This window comes from Mastomys coucha, unplaced genomic scaffold (assembly GCF_008632895.1).
Source record: "Mastomys coucha isolate ucsf_1 unplaced genomic scaffold, UCSF_Mcou_1 pScaffold22, whole genome shotgun sequence".
Taxonomy (NCBI): domain Eukaryota; kingdom Metazoa; phylum Chordata; class Mammalia; order Rodentia; family Muridae; genus Mastomys; species Mastomys coucha.
Window position 1 is genome coordinate 89170274 of NW_022196905.1, and position 22275 is coordinate 89192548.

Consider the following 22275-nt stretch of genomic DNA (forward strand, 5'->3'; position numbering starts at 1 on the left):
CACATCGCTAGTTAACAAGAAATCTCTGTAAGGTTGTTTCTAAGATGAGAGATGAAAGATGTCGCATAAACAGAATGAATGCAAATTCAGGCACTATTACACCCTTCTGAAGCTGCCAGCACTACAGCCTATGGGCCTATATCTCACCAACACACAGCTAGGGGCCGCAGCACACATGAATGTGACTCTGACAGAGAAGGAAAACTGATTGCTCTCCCCACACGTATTTATGTGCACCCCACAGATCAGGCTTGCCCGAAGGTAATGATGCTTACATCTTAGGACCCCTCTCTCACATGGACTATGTCCAAGGCTCTATACTCCCAATTTGGGTTTCATCGATTTTATTTTACTTTTCATAAAAATAAGGCCTTCCAGGTTCCATAAGCTTCGGCATTAAAAAAAAATCATATTTAGATTTGATCCCAGAATACAATGTAGTTTTCCATTTATAAGTTTTAGTTGTAGCCAGTGAATTTTTGGAAAATGAGTGAGCATATCAATATGGTTACTAAAAACATATTTCGCCTTTCTTGATTCTTTAGCTTCATGGTTAGTTTTAAAGATATTTTTAACCCCTTGGGAACATTTTTATACAACCCATGCTGAGAACAATTTGATAATAACTTTGAAAACTATAAATATATTTATACAGATATAAGATACCATATCTATACATTTATCAAAGAATGGACATATTCCAGAAATTTGTCAATAGAAGACAAGTTAAATCAATTATAATACATCCATATGGACACCATGCAGCTGTCAAAACATGAGGAAGTGCTTAGGTGCTGTGTGTGGAGAGATTTCAAAGGCAAGATGTTAAATAAAGTATGCAGTGGTGTATAAAGGATGCTATCTATACTGTACATTAAAAGTTGGCAAAATAATTACTTATTTACTTGTATGAGATGATTTTGAAAGGACACACAAAAATCTAATAAAGGAGAAGGGGGAGGAGTGAGGTACCTGAGGATTAGATGTCGAAGGAAGAAATGAGGGGACATTGTATGTGTTTATGTAAGATACATGTATGCATATAGCCATAGGAAATATGTTAACTGTTCAAAAAAGTGAAACTAAAAAAGGAAGATCAATGTGATGGGCTAGCAGGTAATAAAGTCCGTCATCAAGCCTGACAATGTGAGCTCAATCCTTGGGGCCCATGTGTAAGGAGAGAACTGACTCCTGAAAATTGTCCTGTGACCTCCACATGTGTGTGGTAGCACAGGCACCCATCCCCCCCATATATACATACACACATACACACATGCATGTGCATACATACATACATACATACACAATACACGTATGTACACACATGCACACACACAAACACATACAAACATACACACATGCACATATACATATGCACTTATACACACACACATAGACACATCCACATATATACACATACACACATACACATGCACGCACACACAAACACACAAATACATATACATACATACACACATACACACACATACACTCATGCACATACACATGCACATACATATATACACTTGTATACACATACACACTTCCACACACATGCACATACACACCTGTTCCCTAAGAAAAATATGGGAAAAGGAATTGAAGAATAACCCCAGGGTGAGGCAGGAGAATTGTTCATTCAAAATCAACAGGAATTCCAGCCTTAAAAAATAACAATAACGGGACTGGAGAGATGGCTCATTGATTAGGAACACTGTTCTTCCAGAGGTTCTGCATTCAATTCCCAGCAACCACATGGTGACTCACAACCATCTGTAGAGTGATCAGATGCCCTCTTCTTGTGTGTCTGAATACATCTATAGTGTACTTATATACATAAAATAAATAAATAAATAAATAACAATAAATAGATTTAAAAAAAAGAAGACGAACGTAATACTCTCCTCTCATGGCACTGAACCCACCATGCCAGGCCCACAGCTCGAGTGCCTCATTAGCGTCTTCGTGACCCCGACTCTCCAATTCTCATAACTCTACCTCCCGGCATCTATGGTCTCTGTTCAGACACAGCGTTCTTGACTGTGTTTGATGGTTACTTTTAAAAACAACTTCAAGGCTATTCTGTTTATCGCCTGCCTTCCTGTTCTTATCACAACACAACTTTTGCTCTGTACCGTTCTGTCTCTGGAGGAAGCTTCCTTCAGAGAACGAGCCTTAGGGAGCCTCACACACTCCTTTGACTTGGTGGCCTACCTTGCTACCGTTTCTGCCCTCCCCCCATGCACCTGTATTAGAGTGCATAGCTCATTTATTACCTAAAATGTCTGTTTTCTCTAATCAAGTCGAGACAAAACACCTCCACACTGGCTGGCTTGTGTTTGTATTGTCTGCTTCTGTGTTCCTGGGCTTAAGGTTGGGCTTAGCAAGGCTTAGCAAGTGTTTGTTGAATGGGGAGTGATTTCTTTAAGTCAAGGTATGTTCCTTCTACAGCCCACATGAGGTAAGGACAATATTGCAGCGCGCAGGGATTTTGCCACCTGCCACACCGGCTTTGTAACTTTAACCTTTTAGTCTCTGGGGGACTCAGAAGTTTCATATGCTGTTCTTCATTCACATTGCAATTCAATAGATACACACTGTGTGCTTGCCGCCTGCGTGCCACTTTTCAAGGGACTGTAGTTATGTCATTAGACAGTTATAGTAGAATTCAAGACATGGGGGAAAAGTTTGATGTTCCAACAAAATAGTGAACAATCTATTTGGGGGAGGGATTCAAGAGTGATGCATGAAATCATAACCAAATAAATAAAATTTTCAATTAGGGATAAAAAGATTCAATAAAGTGATTGTAAAAGGCCAGGCCAATCCTCATTAAAGAGATAGTATCTGAGTTGGGATTTTAAGTGAGATAGTATTGTGAATGACTTAGACTCCTATCTGAAATATAATAATGTCAGAAATAATTAGAATTAATATTAGTCAAAATGTGTCCAAAGAAGTTGGCACATCCCTATAGTCTGGGCATGAGGAAGCTGAAGCAGGAGAATTGTGAGTTCAAAGTTCACCTGAGCTGATTAGCCAGACCGTGTCTCAGAACAACAATGAAAATCCCTCAAGAAATGACGAGCATTTGAGGAAGTGTATTTAACCTGATTTATATTTCACAACGTACAGCTATATAATAACACATTTTATGCTACTGATATGTAAAATGTTTAATTTTATGCATCAGTTGAAAATAAATATGATTTAAATTAAAGAAAATGAACTAATGCCTGGAATGGAAGCAAATATCTATAAGACACAACACACAAGAGGCTGAGCGAGGAGGATCAGAGTTAGTCTGCATTATATAATCAGACTATATTTAAAAAGCAAGCAAACAAAAATTCCAAAATGTACACACACAAGAACAAACTAAAAGCATATGAAATATATTGTCTTTTTAAGTAAAATATTACAATTGAATTTATATTATAAAATGAGAAAACGTGTGTGTGTGTGTATGTATTATTGTTCCCTATTTGAATCAATGAACTAAGTCTTAACTGAACATCCTGTTTCTGCTCAGAAGTCATTAACACTCTTTTAAAGTGCCACCATCAAAAGATTTAATGATCCCAGCATCAGCCTAACACCGTACTCAGAAAGCCTTCTCAGAAACAGGCAACAGTAGTTGTGTATTAGTGCATTCATCATTGCCTAAGGTCCCAGGAGCTCATCAGTAAGTTCTTGCTGCTTTCTTGCATCTAAGGTGATGAGATGGAGAGAGAGAAAGGGGTGTGAAGGGTAGGAGAGATTTCAGAATATCTTAACATAAATGCACTGCTGGAGAACAGAAAATAATTGGCAATTCCTATCTTCTTGATGTGACAGTACAACCCCTGGAGGCCTTTGGGATGGTATGCAGGAAAGAGCGGATGAGGAGCTGCCTAGGTTTCCAGCACTCCTCACAGAATCCCTCAATCTTTGCACAGGCACTTGTTTTCCATCGATTGTCAGCCACTGGCTCTTAGACTCAAAGGAAAGAGGTACAGAAGCAGATGCAGGGGAACTGAGTTCCCCATGAAGTCTCTGCTTGAGCTAGTTATCCCAGGGGCATTCTAGGTATAGATTTTATATTAACCTTTTCTCCCATTTTCCTTCCCTCTGATCCTCTGTGCCCTAATCACTGGCTCCAGCCTCAGGCAGCAACATGACTGACCTCATGGCTGACCCATAGAGAGAGACAGGTAGAGGAAGGTGAAGCCAATGCCACAAGAGATGCAAAAGGCCAAATGGAACTCAGCAAATCTGGGTAGAGCATGCCACAGCATTCACATCACCAATTTACAGAAGGGTTACCTGGCACTTGAGTGACATGCTTGACTAGCAATGGCTATTCAAGTGGCAGAGTTCCAGTGTGCATCCAGTTACATTTGCCCCAAAAAATAAATTATTCTTATTCTCCTCTAAAAAATTCATCCCCTTTCCTGACATTTATACAGGGACATGTGGTATGTGTGTTATATATTCTTACCCAGCTTTCTTTTAATACAATAAGATATTTTTTATTATCTTCATATACCTGTATGAGTGTGTGAGCATATGGCATGCATGTGCAGGTGCTCTCAGAGGTCAGAAGAGGGTGTCAGGTCCACCAGAGCTGGAGTTAGAGGCAATTGTGAGCCACTCAATGTGGGTATGGGGAACTGAGCTGAGGTTCTCTACAAGATTGAGTTTTCTTCATTGATGAGCCATATCAACAGCTCATCCCATCCTGGACCCTTTGAAGACATTTTTTTCCATGTCTTTTATACTTACAGTCTCGATTTGGTTGTGAAATAGTTATTAAAAATACTTGATGTGAATTTGAGTTCACAAAATGTACAATTGAATCAGCAGACTCTCACAGCCAAGGGGTCCAAGCATGACTAAAAGTTTTCTGTCACTGACTCGAGCATTATTTAAAAGAAAAAAAGCAAAAGAAAGAAAGAAAGAAAGAAAGAAATTTAAGTACTCGTTTCTCACAATAGTTTCACTTTGAAATGTTCGATAGTTTTGCATGGCTCATGACTAACCTACCAAGTAGTACAGGATCATTTACTATGAAAAGCTATCAGTGTATGGTGGAATCACAGCACCCAACAATCCAAAGGAAGGGTTTCACAAATTTGGGGCTAGCCCAGAGTGAGATTTTTGCCTCAAGAACAAAACAAAAATGGAGATCAAAAAGATGGCATTGGCTGCTTTTCCAGAGGACATAAATTTAGTTTCCAGCACACACACTGGGTGGGTCCCAACAATCTGTAACTCTTGCCATAGGGTTTTTCTAGCCTGTGTGAGCATTAAGGAACACATGGTATTTTACACACACAAACACACAAATAAGCTTTTAAACAAGAACCACTCTGCATAGCATCAAGAATCAAGCCAGTCAAATCAATATTATTGTCTATCATGTGTGCACAGTGATAAAGAAAGTCACATTGGCCAAGCACAATGATCTACAAAAAGTTTATAAGGAGAATTACTTAGCAGCAATGAGAATTGGCTGTGTTTCCAGCTTTGGAGCAGGTCTACCCAGGAAGATTGTAGATCTGGTTTCACTTGATCTTTACCAAATGGCCTACGTGTAGTAATCGATCTTCATCTCAACATTGTACTCTGGGAACTCAGTCACCGAAGGGTTCGGTGGCTCCTCAATCAGCAAGAGCACAGCGAGTGGCTGTTTTGATGCAATGACCATATCTATAACTGCTGAAGGGCCAACAAAGTGCTAGGACATAAATTCACTAAAAAGAGGAAAAAGAAATAGAGTCTTGCATATCTTTAAGTATATGTACAGGTTTATACCCAGAAGAAAATGAATGCATTTACAGAAAGTGTGATCAACAATGTTCCTGTTACTAAACATGGTGGCACATGACTCTAATATCGGTACTTGAGATTCTGAGGCAGAAGGTTCATGAGTTCCAAGCTATATTAGGTTCCATAGAAAGATCTTAACAAGCAGTGGGGAGGGGAGAACAGGCGGAAGAAGAGGAAGAGGAGGAATGAGAAGTGTCATCCATATAACATTATTATTAATTTTCCCAAACTGGAAATTGTCTATACATATGTTTGCATCAACAGCAAAGTAGGCCTATGGTGTAGCTTGATGGGAATGCTTACTGTAGTGTATGTAAGGCACTGATTTCCTACCCAATGCCCAAAGTGAACAACAAGAGAAACACACACACACACACACACACACACACACACACACACACAGAGTAAAGTGATTTTTTTAAAAAAAAAGAACATATTTACTCAGTGTCTTGTGTTTTGCTTTTCATTAAGTCAGGGTCTCACTTTGTAGTCTTAACTGACCCGGAACATGATATATGAGATTAGGTTGGTCTTAAACTCTAGGAGATCTATCTGTCTCTGCCTCTTAAGAGCTGGGATTAAAGGCATGCACCACTGAACCAGGCTTAAAAATAAGATTTTTAAGGCATTTTGAAATTTATGAGTGAGAAGGAAAAGCTTCCAGCTATATCTGATAATGCAGATGAAACTCACAAATATTATACTAAACAAATGAGTCCAGATACAAAGAACACAATGTAGGATTCTGCTTGTATAAAGTTCAAAAGTAGATGAACTCAATCTTTCATTGGAGAAGCTAGGCATTAACCTGACAAGGACTGGTGGCATTGGTTAGAACACTGCGTGACAGGACTAGGGATGTAGCTTAGTGGCAGAACATTTGCTTAGTGTACACAAAGCTCTGGGTTTGATTCACAGCACTGCAACGAACAAATCAGAAAGCAGCAGGAAAGAGCTACTGGGGTTCTGGAGTGCTTAATCTGGATGTTGGACAGACAGAGGTTTTCACTGAACAAAGATACCTGACATTTATGTATGTTTCTGAATGGTTGTCATTTATTAAAGTGCAATGTGTCCTTTGTACTCATTGCATCAACAGCAAAGTTCATTCATTCACTTCACTGAAAACCAGTAGAATTCTCCTTTCCATTCTAGGAATCTAGAGAAAAATCAGCATGCAAGCAAGTCAGGTGTCACTTTGTGATTCCATCCTGAAACACTAAGCATCTTTTTTGGAGGTTGCCTAGGTTTAAGAATGGTTTGCTTGTGCCCTGCAAGGGTCAGTGTGATGGGGGTTTGGTTCTCATTAAAGTTAGTAAGAGGTGGTAGAGTTCTTAAGAGAGAAAGCCTAGTGCAGGGGATTCTGTCCTTGACAGAAGTTGAATTGTTCTCATGGGACGCTATAGTCAGTTCCCATGACATAGGTTGTTATGACAGAACAACACTAGTGCTTCCTCAGTCTCTTTGGCTTCCTGTCTCACTCTGTGATTTCCTGTTCTGATGTGTCTACCAGGAGGCCCTCACCAAATACATGGATCTACTAGAATCAGGACTTTTGGCTCCCAGAACTGAGCTAAACAAACCTCTTTACAAGTTGGTTGTTCAGATGCCGGACTGATGCAAACGCAAAGGCAGAAAAGCCAAGCTGACCTGGAAATTCAAAAGGAAAGTAGAGAGAAAACAAGTTAGTTTAATGCAGCAGTTTTCAACCTTTTTCCTAATGCTGCCACCCCTCAATACAGTTCCTCATGTCGTGACGACCCCCAACCATAAAATCGCTTTTATTGCTAGTTCATAACTCTGTGGTTTTGCTACTGTTGTGAATTGTAATGTAAATATTTGCTATGTGGGACGATCTTAGGTAACCCTTGTGAAAGGTCATTTGACACCCCTCACCATGGGATCACAACCCACAGATTGAGAACCACTGGTTTAAAGGATCTTGTGCCTGATCTATTCTCTCACCTTTGCTTTGTGAAATCCTCACCTTCTTTGGCTTCATTTGACGACACTTCATTCGGAAGTCTGAAAAATGTACCCGTCTTTCTAACTCTGTATGGTACTTATCCCAGGTGCTCGCTCATTTATTCCCATTCGTTATAGTAATTTCTATGAGACAACCCAATGTGGTACTGAAAGTTTAGACTATGGAATCAACCAAGCTTCCAGGGCCTTCTTTAACACTCCCCATGTGAGCTGTAGAAAATTGCTTAATTATTTCCTCTCTTCAATTGTAAAGTGGAGATTACAACAACTGTACCTACAATGGGTTGTTGCAAAGATGAAGATAACAGATGTGTTGGTGCTGCAGAACAGCCAAACCGTGGGGAATGCTTCCTGCTTCTTTTATTGAATATTATCTGTAGATGGTACATCCTGAGTAATATGGAATATGCCTTAGATGGCTTACGTACATCACACATGGCTTGTCTTGTATGTAGACATGTCTGTATCTCTCTTACTCTAGAGCAAGAACTCCAGTTTGATTTAGTTTGCTGTTTGTTTGGTTGGTTGGTTGGTTGGTTGACTGGTTTTATGGGGAAAGGAAGTGCTAGAGACCACACACACTGCATATATTCAGTGGTGTTGTGTTGCATCCCCGACCTAAGAACTACAACTTCTATGTTGCAATATCCCCACATTGCACAATGCTGAGGTTTAGACTGTGTAAATGCTTTGTAACATGTAGAATCCACTGGAAAATGATGACTTTTCATTTTATTTATTTATTTGTTTGTTTATTTATTTATTTATTTTTTGAGACAGGGTTTCTTTGTGTAGCCTTGGCTGTCCTGGAACTCACTCTGCAGACCAGGCTGGCCTTGAACTCAGAAATCCACCTGCCTCTGCCTCCCAAGTGCTGGGATTAAAGGTGTGCACCACCACTGCCCAGCTTGGTGACTTATTTTTAATACGGCAGTGCTTGGACCTTCTTTGGTGCATTTCCATGTCTCTAGGGTGTCCAGCCATTCTGTGAGATCAGAGTTGTCCCAAAGTTCTGTGACCCAAACTCTATGTCACCCCCCGATTTTGAGATAAACCTAAACTGATAGCCCCCCTCCCAGCCTCTGTGCCACATGCTCTTCTGCTGTAATGGATAAGCTGTCCAGTTCCTACCTACAGCCCCTCACTCTATTTGACATTTCCTCTACATACTCAAAATGGGCTCTTGAAATCCCTCACCTCGCTGTATATCCCCTCTTTCCTCTCACCATTAACATTTAAATATTCCTACTCTTTTCTATTTAAAATAAAAACAACTTTAAAAATCAATCACCAGGATCAAGGTTGTAGCTCAGCTACACAGAACATCCCTAGCATGTGTGTGTCTCTGGTAGATTCCAGAACAGTAAATAAAATAAATACCAACAGAAATGTCTCAGACCTATGCAGTCCTCAAGCCTCTCATTTTCTTGGATCTCCTTTATAACAACATCCCTTTGACGGCTTTTTTTTTGCGGATAGTCTGCAATTTAATTTCTTTCTCTTACCATTTTCAGTTGAACCATTTCTACAGGGTTTTTGTTCCCAACTCCCTGCAGAGAATAATACAGTCACAGTTTGCCAATAACCTGGAACTTTCTCAGACTTGTTGAACAGTGGGAAATAAACTTTTATTGTACTTATCCATTGTATTTGGTTATTATTTTTTAATCCTAAAAATTTGTCCCAGCTTATATGATGAAGCTAATCACTTCCACATTCATATGTCCACTTTATGTAGACAGTTTACACTTGTCAACTGTCTAGAACACAACCAACTAAATAAATATATAATGAGTCTCAAACTCAGTACAACAATACTGAACTTTTAATTTCCTTCTCCAAGAAGTAGCTTTCTGTCCGACATATCCCTCACCTCACTGTCCTCAAGCCTTAGAGTGACCTCTACTCCCATCCATTCTGTTCATTTTGCCAGGAAAGGTCGCCATCTTCCCTGCTGCATTAGCTTCCTGCTTACTCAAGCTGCTCCTCCCTGCCAGTCTTCAGAATGTGGAAGCAGAGAATCCCAAGAGCAGAGGTCAATGTTGGCCATTTCTCTACACAGAAACTCCTCCAGCGGCTACTCATCGCAACCTTGTGAAATACGAAGCCCTTACCTTGACCTATAAACCCTAGTAATGTCCTTTTCTGTTACCTGTCTGGTAGATAACCACTCATTACACTCCTCTTTTTCCTTACAGACTCCTAACCTCTTTACTTTTCTACACACAAATACACACACACACACACACACACACATACACACACACACTCACGCATGCACACACACACACACACACACACACACGCACTCACGCGCACACGCACACACGCACACACGCGCACACACATGAGCACACACACACACACACACACACACGCACATGCACACACGCGCGCGCACACACACGCACGCACGTGCATGCACACGCACACGGACGCGCACACACCCACATGTACACGTACACATGCATGTACACGTTCATGATCACGACTCCTATTCAAGCCTCGCTGAACTCTGTCTGGACTGCAGCTTGTAAGCTGGCGTGCCCCCACTCCCCCCCACCCCAGGCTCTTCCTCTGGATTCTTCTAGAATCTAGAGTCTAGATCATCTCAAGACTCCCTGCTGTTCTTATCAGCCTCTCCTCAAGCTTTGAACTCTGCTTTGAAATTTCTCTCTGTTACTCATCCGTACTGCAGTGGGAATATGAAGATGGGATGAAATCTGTCAGATAAATGGCCTCCTCCCTCAAGAAACTGTTATATCAAATTGGAGAGTGGCCTTCCTGGAAAGTTTCCTAGAAGAGGGGCCCATAAACTGAATCTTCAAGAGAAAAGAGTTAAGGGAGAGGGCGGGCGGGAGTGATAAGGCACACGCTCTCAGGAAGACAGCATAGGCCTGCGGGTACGTGGGTAGGGTGCTGAGGCTGCCAGATGAGCCTTATCTGTCTCCCAAGCCTGGTCATGTGCTATGATATGAACAGTTGGAATAGCTCAATGACATGCATGGGTGGAGAGAAGTGAAAAGTCACAAGGATGCCACAGAAGAGGAACCAAAATAGAGAGACATGAAGGCTGCGGAAAATTGCCAACGACAAAGGGGGATGCTTGGGCATGGGGCTGAAAAGAGGGGCCTGTGGGTAGAAGCCAGAGACAGTTCATCCTGTAAGAAGGGGACTGTTGGTAGAAGCCAGAGACAGTTCATCCTGTAAGAAATGCCCAGGAACAGGCCTCCTTGGACAGGAAAGTTCAGAGACACTGGTCTCTTCATGCTGACCTTCACTGGTCTCCCATGAATCATTTTCCTTGGGATCCAGCCCTTCCTGTGCCTTAAATCTGGGCTGGATCTATTATTTGGTTTGACGCTCTAGTTCTATGCCATGTAAGAACCCCTTACCTCACCCTGAGAACATTTACAGTGTTTGAAAGCAATGGAAATGTGAAGGGAAAGAGGCTATACAATTTCTATGATACTCTCAGGCAGAATGTGAGATGTTACTGTACAGTACATAATTCTTGACAGCAAAGAGTCACCTGACCCACAAGGCCAGGATTTCTGAACGTACGAAGCAAGCAGAACACAGCTTAATCTTTATCTCAGCCAGAGCTAGACAATAAATGAGGTAAGACTGACTATAAGCAAGTAAATAAGATTTGGATTAAAAAACTAAGTTTGAGAATGATTTGCTACACTATGGTAAATAAAACAATAGCCAAAAGTATAGGTAGTATTCTAAGTACTTTTTAACTATGCTGTATGAGATGGAATGTCTTATGTCCAATATGTCTTAGGAATGAAGAAATCTAAGCATAGAAGTACAGAGAAGTTAAGTTCCCACTCAGGGTTAGCACAACTTGAGAATTAAGCATTGACTCCAAAGGCTACTTGTGAACCAACAAGCCCTACACACCATAGTCACACATCCATTCCCTCAACATTTATGAAGAACCTACCTTGTGTTCAGTACTGTGCTTACCCAAACAAACAAACAAAAATCCGGTCTCATGGCACTTACTTCTAGTGAAGCTATAGAAGATGGGACAACTGTATGGCTTGATGGACATTGGTTAAAGTTCTGGCTGCCAGTTAGGTACACCCATTCACACTGGGAAATTATCTGTCCTATTAGATGGAGTCTATGAAGAGTGTCACTAAAGGCACCTAACTCTGCTAGCCATTTCAGCATTTCAACTTTACTGTGGGATTTGTCTCTTCAGAATAGTAGCAGAAAGATTGAGAATAGTTGGGGTACCATCCCAGGGGCCGCTCCCAGATAAAACTATTGAGAGATCACTACCACAGAGACTTTTACCCCTGCCCAGATTTCAGCCTATTTAGAGGTCCTTCTCTACAGATGGATTGATTCTGAACTACCTGATGGCCTTCTAGAACTGAGAAGGGTCTGGATCTGAGACTTGTGATAAAAGAAGTCAAACTCTGGAGCTGAGGAGAAGGTCCCTAAACTAAAGAGGACAAACTGCTGAGAACCAAGCAAACATCGGTGTCTCCTAATCACCCCTAGCCAATTCATCTCCAGCATCTAAATATGAACAACTGATATTTCCTCAGCCTTATGTAAAATCTTAAAGCCAAACTGCTGCAAGCTTCCTTCCTGAGACTGTGTTACCTCAGTAAGAACTTTGAGAGGAGCCATTCTGAGGCCGACACTGCAAGCCGTTTTCACAGCAGAGACTGAGGTACAACATCACAGGTTAGTAAAACTGGGACTCAACCCAAACTGTGTAGAAAGCCAAGTTTAGAACTGAGCCAGCATCATGCAGACAAGAAAAACCAGGTTCCTAGACCCCATCTGGACTTACTCAATCAAAATCTCTATGTCGAGGACCAGGGATTTCCATTTCTACACACTAACCAGTGATCCTGAGTGCCCACTTCCCCATCCCAGCCCAAATTGGATAACTAAGGTTTTCAGTGCTGGACCAGAGGATAGAGTGTTGTCTAAGATGAGAATGTGGACATGTGACCTCACTGAAGGGCTGATTCTGATTCAGAAGGTTTGAAGTGAATCTAGAGAGTCTCCCTTCTCATAAACTCCTAGATGACGAGTCTAGATGGGTTACATGGGTCTGGATGAAGCTAAAGATCGAAGCTGGCATCAGAAGGCAGGGAGGCAGAAGAGAAACCAAAAGGCAGTCAGATCTTCGTACTCATGCTTTGGCAAACAGACAGAATGCAGCCTAGGAGCCTGCAAAACAAACAGCTAAGCCTCTTAACTACAGCACTGCTGCTGTCCTTCTGGTTTAACCTGTGTGGCTCATCAGCAGTGATGAGACTCGACCCACTAATTATGGCCTCGAATAGCTCCTCCACTGTTCCTGTCTCCCTGATTCCTGGTTCAGCACTTTAAGATGAAACAAAAACAAAGAGGTGATTCTGAAGTTCAATCTCATGCAATTAGGTGCTTTGTTCTTAATTAGAGTGTAAAGTTCCCTTTTGGTAGGCCTTTGAGTCTATGTAGATAATCAGCTTTGTGTTTGCTGTTCTAATAAAAACTACTTTATATTATGAAAATGAAAGTGTCTAAAGACTGACATTGATTCCAAATGATGTATGTGACAGAATCAAGGTATTCCAAAGCACTTGTGCATATTTGATTACCAGAGCTGGCCCGTCCATCTCTCTCCATTCATCGTTCATCATAGCATTCAATAGTAGTTACTGCTCGGGTGTGCTGAGCACTGGCATATGTTTCTGACAGCAGACAGCCCCAAAGGCCTCATTCAGAAACTTGGAAATTGACTCTCTGCATGGAGTTTAATCAAAATCTTAGGATCGCCCCCATTGTTGGATTCACTTATTTAATGGAAGACTATGCACAAATCCCTGTTCTGGGTTCTGTGTTCTCTGGAGGAGACCCAGAAATGAGGGTTGAGTTCCAGACAGTGAGAAATGAACAACAAGTGGTCTGGGTTCTGCTCAAAATCTGAGTCAGATGAAAATTGGATATAGATTTGTTTCTGAGTCATTTCCATTCCAAATTTCAATGTGCTTGTTTGGGTGTATATGCATACATGTGTGTGCCATGTCACATGAGTGGGAGGTCAGAGGACAACTTATGGGAATTGGTTCTCTCCACTATGTAGGTCTTAGGGACATCAGGCTGGGTAGCATGCACCTTTACCTGATGAGCCATCTCATTGGCCCTAAATTAGGTTTTGAATAGCCACCACAGTGGTTATATAAAGGCAAAATTATAATTGAATTGATATTTATATAAGTGTAAGCAGCATATTCAGGGTAATCAGGAGAACTTCAGAGCCCTTTATACCACATACAGAAGTATATTAAGCCTGTTTGAAATTCTCTGATTTATACACAAGTTATTTCTAAATTAGCTATTTTCAACACATATGAATAATATTAAGTTGTGTCTTAAGCATTCATATAAATTCTTTATGACGGGACTAAACTGTTTAAAGGAACTCCTAGAAGTGATAGGAGAGAACATGAGAAAGACAGTAAGGAGTCCAGAACCATATAAGACTGGTGAAGTAGTGCAGGATGGGAAATATGAGAGTGAAGGACATCATGGGAAGGATGGGAGTGAAGGGCATCATGGGAAGGGTGGGGGTGAAGGGCATCATGGGAAGGGTGGGAGTGAAGGGAAGTTGGGCTGAGAAACAGGTAAGAAGGATGGAAAAGAAAGAAGAGATGCAGGAGCAGCTCACAATTGCCCTGGAAGACTTGAGAAGAAAGGCAAAATACCAAAAGCAGTTTTATCTCATGGGAGGGGCTAAAATGGACCAATGTACCTAGAATAACCACCCACACATCATTCTCTATCCATTGGCACTGCTACTGTGGTGTTTTCCATATGATACAATTTTATGTATTGTAAATATATGTTGTTATCTTTCATTTTTCAGTTAGAATACCTGACCAAGATACCAGGAGCTTGATCACATTCTCTGATGCATTCCCTAAATCTAGATCAGTGACTGGCTACAGTGGATACATAGCAAAATATTAATCGAGGGAATTAATAAATAAAGCTGAGAAGGGGACTTGAGAAGAAAAGACCAATAATAACAGTGACCCAAATAGAGATACAATGAACAAAGATGATAGAAATAATGGTAAATAAAAATGCAGTTATTGTACAATTTAAGATTTAAGCAGTTATGTGCTATGCTTTGACTATGATTTGTCCTGGCCCATGCTCATACTTGGGCCTAGTGCCCAATTAGTAGAGTTAAGAGTAGGAGCCTTTATGCAGTGATTAGATTAAGAGGGATTAATATTATTCTCATGACACTAGATGTGTTTCCTTGGAATGGATTAACAGTGTAACAATAGGCTGCTACAAACAAAGCCAGGGGCTGGCTGTGTAGCTTCAGGATAAAGCCTTCCCTATCATGAACTAGGCCAAGAGTTCAATACACAGAATTGTACTACACTCCCAAGTCCCCCATCTCTCTTCAGTAATACCTGCATGCACTGTTTGTTGCTCTCTAGGTCCTTCACTAACAGACATTTCACCATAGCTTCACCCAGACCTTCCTCACCTCTGGAACTGTGAGCCCCACCCTCTCTTCTTTGTAACTTACCCAGTCTCAGGAAGTTTGTTATAACAACAGAAAGCAGATTAAGACCATATATGAGACCCTAAATACATTCAAACTCCAACTATAGCATCAAAAAAACATTGTTAAAAAGTTATGAGTACTACAACAAAAGAATGTAACAATACTCAGGGAGAAAAATCTGGTCCCTTGATTCCAGCTCATACAAGCAAGGATACTCAGACAACAGAAACACTCCAAGCCTTTCCACCCTTGGCTATAGAAAAGAGCCTTCTAGAAAAGCTTCCTTGCCCTGGGGCATCTTTGGATCCTCTGTGTAAAGTCACTCTGAAGGGAGTATCAAAAGTTACTGGAATCTGCTCAGAAAAAGAAGATGCTATGGGATAAATAAGCCTTATAAAGCCAGTAACTAGTCAGAAAGGACAATTGGACTAACCAGCCCTCCTACTCATCACCCTCTGCCCCGTGCTGCCCCCCCACCACCACCGCAGACAATGTCCTATTGTTCAGATTGTGTTTATCTGAGAGAGACAAAGCCTGGCTGTGTGCTTATAGTGGGATACCTCCTAGTACTGATTTTGCCAAATGTCTTGGTGGAGCAAAAGTGATGGTAAAGAGGCGGGATTAGGCACAAGACAATGAGCAACTTGTGACTATCAGGAGAGATTCTTTCCCCATCAGAGAACTGTATTTAGTTGGTCCTTGGCTGGTGTGCACTCATTGCTTGCTACTAAGTATCTTCAGAACCACAGAACATTCCGTTTTCATCCCTGAAAACGATTGCAAATGTCCATGAACCTCCCATTGTGGTCATCTCCCAAGAGTGGGGGGTCACGACTTTATTTTCATTTTATTTTATTTATTACAAGACAACATCTCACTATGTGGCTCTAACTATCATGGAATTCACTCTGTAGGTCAGCCTGGCCTTGAACTCATAAGATCTTCCTGACTCTGCCTCCTGAGTGCTTGGATTAAAGGTATGTGCCCCTCCCCCATGCCTGGCTAGCAGACAGTTATTTTATAAAGGCTAAACAAACGCTGAAGTTTGTTGGTTTGCTTTTTGTTCTTGTTATTCTATTTGAGGAGAGGGGAGGTACATGTCATGACATATGTAGAAGTCAGAGACAACTGTGGGAGTTGGGATCCATCAGTTCACCAAGTCGTCTCCAGGATCAAATTTAGGTCATCAGACTTGGCAGCAAGCGCCTTCAGGCACTGAGCCATCCAGGTGGCCGCTAGGATGGTTTTGAAAATGTTATTAAGTAACATTTTGGTGCATTTAAAAATTATTTAAAAATTTAAAGTAAACATTTAAAAAATTTTTCCCTTTTTGTTGTTATTGGTTTTGGTTTTGGTTTGTTGTTGCTGCTGCTCTTGCTGTTGCTATTTGATTCAATACTGGAAAATGAACTCAAAGTTTTGTGCATGCTAGATAAGAGATCTACCACTGAGTTATATTCCTAGATATTTTAAAACACATGTATTTTTTATTTTATTTTAATTTTTATTTTTTTATTAGATGTTTTCTTTATTTACAATATCTTCTTTCCCAGATTCCCCTCCAAAAAAGAAAAGAAAAGAAAAGACAAAAAAGAAAAGAAAAAACAAAAACTAAAACAAACCCCTGTTCCCTCCCCCCTCCCCTGCTCACCACCCCACGCCCTCCTGCTTACTGGCCCTGGCATTCCCCTACACAGGGCCAAGGGCCTCTCCTCCCATTGATGACCAACTTGGCCATCCTCTGCTAAACATATGCTGCTGGAGCCATTAGTCCCACCATGTGTACTCTTTGGTTGGAAAAACACATGTGTTTTTAAGGATCAAGTGGTAGATGAAAACCATGTTTTGTTTTGTTTTCTAAAAAAAAAAAAAAAAAAAAAATTGACCATTAGATTGGCCATTATGGTTAGAACTGCCATCAAGGTGTATTTTTCAGTGGTATAACTGCATATTAATATTTCTTAGGAAATATTGTATATTTTTTGTTCTCTGATCATATATTTAATCTTTATAACATGGAATATTGTGATAATTAATTCCTGTTCATGGGTTAACAGAATTATGCCACAGCCAGAATTTGGTGAACTGTCAACGACATCTAAGCCTGTCCCAGATTATTATTCTTACATTTTCAATTGATAATAAATAAGTAAATAAATCATAAATCTATTAAAAAATATGTAGCACCTCAGTCTTGAGTACATAGCTTAATGAACTTTGACATGTCTTCACTGAGAAATGACCAAGATCAAAGTTTGTTTCCAGTACCCTCAAAGATTTTTTTCAAACCCCACCCACGCAGCCCTTCCCTTTTGGGAACTGTTATGCTAACTTCTAATATCACAGATTAATTTTGTACATCTTGAAACTCATATAAATGTAATCATAAAATGTATGTTCATTTTTTACTTATTTTTTATACAGCATGTCACCGTATAACCCTGGCAGGCATGGAACTTGACTATGTAGACTAAACTGGCCTTGACACACACACACCTTAGACTTTAACTCCATTTGTGGGTGTTGGAAGCATGTGCTGCCACACTGGGACTCTTCCCCCTTTTAGTCAATGTCATGAGTGTGAGAGTCATCGGTCAGTTGTGAAATCAGATGTCTATTCTTTTCATTGTGGTATAATAGTCTAGTTTTTGAATGTTTAAAACACATGTGACCATGCTGTTCCTGTGCTTGGAGACTATGTCTAGTTCTGTAATTGTTGTGAATGGTGCTCTTGTATTTCTTGTGTCTTGCTATGTGATCCTGACTACCCACAAATGTAGCGATCCTCCTGGCTCAGCCTCCAGAATGTTGGGCTTATAGGTTGTGTTGACACACCTGGCTTTTCACATTTCTTCAACCACGTCTAGGAAAGGGATGATTCGGCTAGAGAATGGGCTTGTGTCTTAGTCAGAGTTTCTATTGCTATTGAAGAGACACCATGAGCATGGCAATTTTTATAAAGGAACATATTTGACTGGGGTTGGCTACTGTTCATAGGTTTAGACCATTATCATCAAGGCAGGAAACATGTCAGTATGCAGGCAAACATGGTGCTGGAGAAGGAACTGAGAGTTCTATATCTTGATCTGCAGGTAGGGTGGAGAGAGCTGATTTGAGCTTCCTGACCCAAGCCCTACCCCAACAATGACACACTTCCTCCAGCAAGGACACATACCTCCTGATAGTGCCACTCTCTATGGGCCAAGCATTCAAGCACATAACTCTATGGGGGGTCATTCCTATCCAAACCACCACAGCATATACTTAGGGTTAATAGATATTGCCAGCTTTCTAACATGATTCTGCCAATTTCCACTTCACAAGCAATGTGCAAGCTTTCCAGTTGCCCCTTGACCTCATCAGCTCTCATGCTAGTGGATATGCAGCAATGTCTCACTGTGGCTTTGGGTTTTCCTGATGACTAAAGCTGTTGAGTGCCTGTTAATATCTTTGTTGATCATCTGAATATCGTCTATGGTGATGTGCCCATTTAAGTCTTTTGTTTATGCTTTCAGGTTGGGGATTTGTCTTTCTCATGCTGCAGTGTAGATGCCCTTAACACATTACCATCTTGGACCCTTGGACAGATGTCTAGGATGGAGTAGTTCTCACAGTCTGAGGCTTTCTCTTCTCTATGCATGGCATGTTTTAATGCTAAGTCTTCTTCAGAAATAAAAACACTATATAATAAATGATAAATGTAAAAGAAAGATCTTGTAAAACTTAACAGCACTGGGCAGTGGTGGTACACGCCTTTAATCCCAGCACTTGGGAGGCAGAGGCAGGCAGATTTCTGAGTTTGAGGCCAGCCTGGTCTATAGAGTGAGTTCTAGGACAGCCAGGGCTACACAGAGAAACCCTGTCTTGAAAAACAAAAACAAAAACAAACAAACAAAAACCCAAAAAAACTTAGCAGCATTCATAATGTAATAATATTTATATCAATAGCTTCTGAAATCTAAAACCTACTATAAATAGCTGTTATAGTTATTGAAGCACATAGTCATCCCAAGATGCAAGGTATAGTCAGGGTCTTGAGGATAAATACTGTTTTGACTTCTAGAAATTCAAAGAACTCTATAAGGTCAAAGAGCAACATATTCCAAAAGCTCAGATACCCAAGATACAATTCACAAAGCACATGAAGCTCAAGAAAAAAGACCAAAGTGTGGGTGCTTCAGTCCTTCTTAGAAGAGGTAACAAAATACTCACAGGAGCAAATACGGAGACAAAGTGTGGAGCAGAGACTGAAGGAAAGACCATCCAGAGACTGCCCCACCTGGGGATCCATCCCATATACAGTCACCAAACACAGACACTATTGTGGATGCCAAGAAGTGCTTGCTGACAGGAGCTTGATATAGCTGTCTCCTCAGATGCTATGCCAGAGCTTGACATATACAGAGGTGGATGCTCCCAGCTAACCATTAAACTGATCAAGGGGTCCCCAGTGCAGGAGCTAGAGAAAGGACTGAAGGAGCTGAAAGGGTTTGCAGCCCCATAGGAAGAACAACAATATCAACTAACCAGAGCTCCCAGGGTCTAAATCACCAACGAAGGAGGGACTCATGGTTCCAGCCATATATGTAGCAGAGGATGGCCTGGTCAGGCATCAATCAGAGAAGAGGCCCTTGGTCCTGAGAAGTCTTGATGCCCCAGTGTAGGGGAATGGGAGGGCAGGGAGGTGGGAGTGGGTAAGTGGGTAGGAGCACATCCTCATAGAAGCAGGAGGAGGGGGCATGGGCCAGGTGGTTTCTGTGTGTGGGGGGGAAATCAGGTGAGGGGATAACATTTGAAATGTAAGTAAATAAAATATCCAATTGAAAAAGTTGAAACAATCATTAGGTTATGTGATTTTCTAAATAAAGGTATTTCTCATAAACTTATAAAAAAGAGCAGCATATTGAATAACGTTCTGTGATAGATGATAATAAGCATGTGTACACATTCCCATGAACTCACACTACAGTGAGTGTGTAACAAGAGTTAGATGGGAGCATAGGAAGAAGAGCTCTGAAGCAATTTATCAAGTCATATTATCTATCTATCCATCCATCTATCTATCTACCTATCTATCTACCATCTACCTGTCTATCATCATCTATCACCTATCTATCTACCTACCTATCTATATATCATATACATATCATCTATCTATCCATCTATCTACCATCTATATCTCTATTTATTCATCATCTATCCATCAATTATCTATCTGTCATCTATTAATCTATCATCTATCTATCTATGGAAACTGAGTCTCTCCATGTAGCTCAGCCTACTTGCTAAGTAGTCTAGACTGGTCTTGAATTTACAAGCCAGCTTCCTGAGCCTACCAAGAGCTGAGATTCCAGGTGTTTGTCACCACAGCCCACATGCCCAGCTTTTGAAGAAAGAGGAACGAGTTCAGACTTGTGTTAAGACATAGAGGGATCAAAGGTAAATATTTACTCTTGCTAAAGAAGTAGGGTTTCAAACCACCTGCACCAGAGTGACCTGGAGTCCTTGTGACTGCTGCCAATTGCCACTCCTTCATTTCATTTATTTATGTGTTAATTTGTAAGTTTGGCATACAAATGACTTTCATTATGACATTTTATACTTATATGTCACTGTACTGTGTTTGGTTTTATTCCCCCGTCCCCGACTGTCTCCCTTCTTTCCTCAGATGATGATCCACATTGAAATATGCCACTTAGATTTCTGTTCTTGTTTTGGTTATTTGCAGGTTTTCTCTTCACACTCGAACTCGAATACAGGAAACCAGTATTATGTAGTCCAAATGAAATGGCAGAGCCGGTTACTCAGGACCTTTCCTTGAAGTTCAAGTCCAAGTGTTTGGATTAAATCCAAGTGGGTAAGGTAAAGCCATTAAAGAAATTGTTAAGGGGAAGACATTTTAAAAAATCAGGTTGAGTGGTATTGATAACTGCAGGTGTCCTTCCTTTCTACTGTCAAACCCCCTCAATCTGAGACTGCCTTATCCAAAGGCCAGGGCAGGAAGGAATAGTTTTGTCTTTTGCATCTGGTTAGGGGTCAGGAAATCTGCTTTGTAGGAGGATTGTTAAATAAAACTGTAGGAGGGTTTTGGTTGGGCCTAAGCTCCTGCAGTAGACCCAAACAACAGAACAAACAAACTGGACTCACTCAAGCTAACAGTCCATTCCACAAGCAACCATCGATGTGAAGTGAAACAAGGAGGCAGGAGGTGAGAGTTGAGAGGTGAGAGTTGAAAGTTGAGAGGTGAGAGCTTGAGAAGATCAAGCTTAGCCCCAAGGTAAGGAAATTCCTTCTAGTTGATGTAAGAGGAGAGACGGCTGAGACCACCAATCTGCTCTTCATTGTCTTTCTGTCTTCTTTTGAAGTCCGTTTCCACCTAGGAAGCTAAGCATCATTGGTGGGTGTGTTAAGCACTTGTTCTATTTTATAGAATGAAGTATTGCTAGGTTCTAGAACCACAGTTAAAAGCCAAGGTGTGTGAAGAAGCTGTGATTCTGTCTTCTGACAAGCCAGAGTATAAATATTCTAGGCTTCACAGACCATGTGGTCTCTGTTACACCTACGCAAATGTTCCTTCATAGCAGGAGACAGAGAGTAACTCTAAAATATGTAAATCAATGAGTGTGGCCTAGTTCCAAAAAACATCACTTGTGGAATTAGGTGGGTGGGATTTGACTGGTGCCAGGGAGTAATTTACCCAACCAGGTCTCTGTTCATTTCCCTTCACCTAGGGAGAGACTTCAAATGCAACATTTAACTCCAAAATGCTTATCTCATGACAGCAACTCCTACCAAAGTGGCTTTAGTTTTAAATAAGTATAAATCTGGAACAAATTATTAAAAAAAATAAAAAACAAAAAAACCCATAAAATCCATATATATATATATATATATATATATATATATATATATATATATAGAGAGAGAGAGAG

At 40.8% G+C, this 22275-nt stretch overlaps 1 long non-coding RNA gene across 2 annotated transcripts in view; it reads right to left on the bottom strand.

Annotated features, from left to right (window-relative positions):
* LOC116104762 overlaps nt 1–12725 on the bottom strand; it is a 73706-nt gene extending 60981 nt beyond the window's left edge. For both annotated transcript variants that reach the window (XR_004123954.1, XR_004123953.1), the window contains exons 1-2: nt 12617–12725; nt 7395–7461 (exon numbers count right to left, since the gene is read on the bottom strand). This is a non-coding gene — a long non-coding RNA (uncharacterized LOC116104762). The remainder of the gene's footprint in view (nt 1–7394; nt 7462–12616) is intronic.
* Between the last annotated feature and the right edge of the window lie 9550 nt (nt 12726–22275).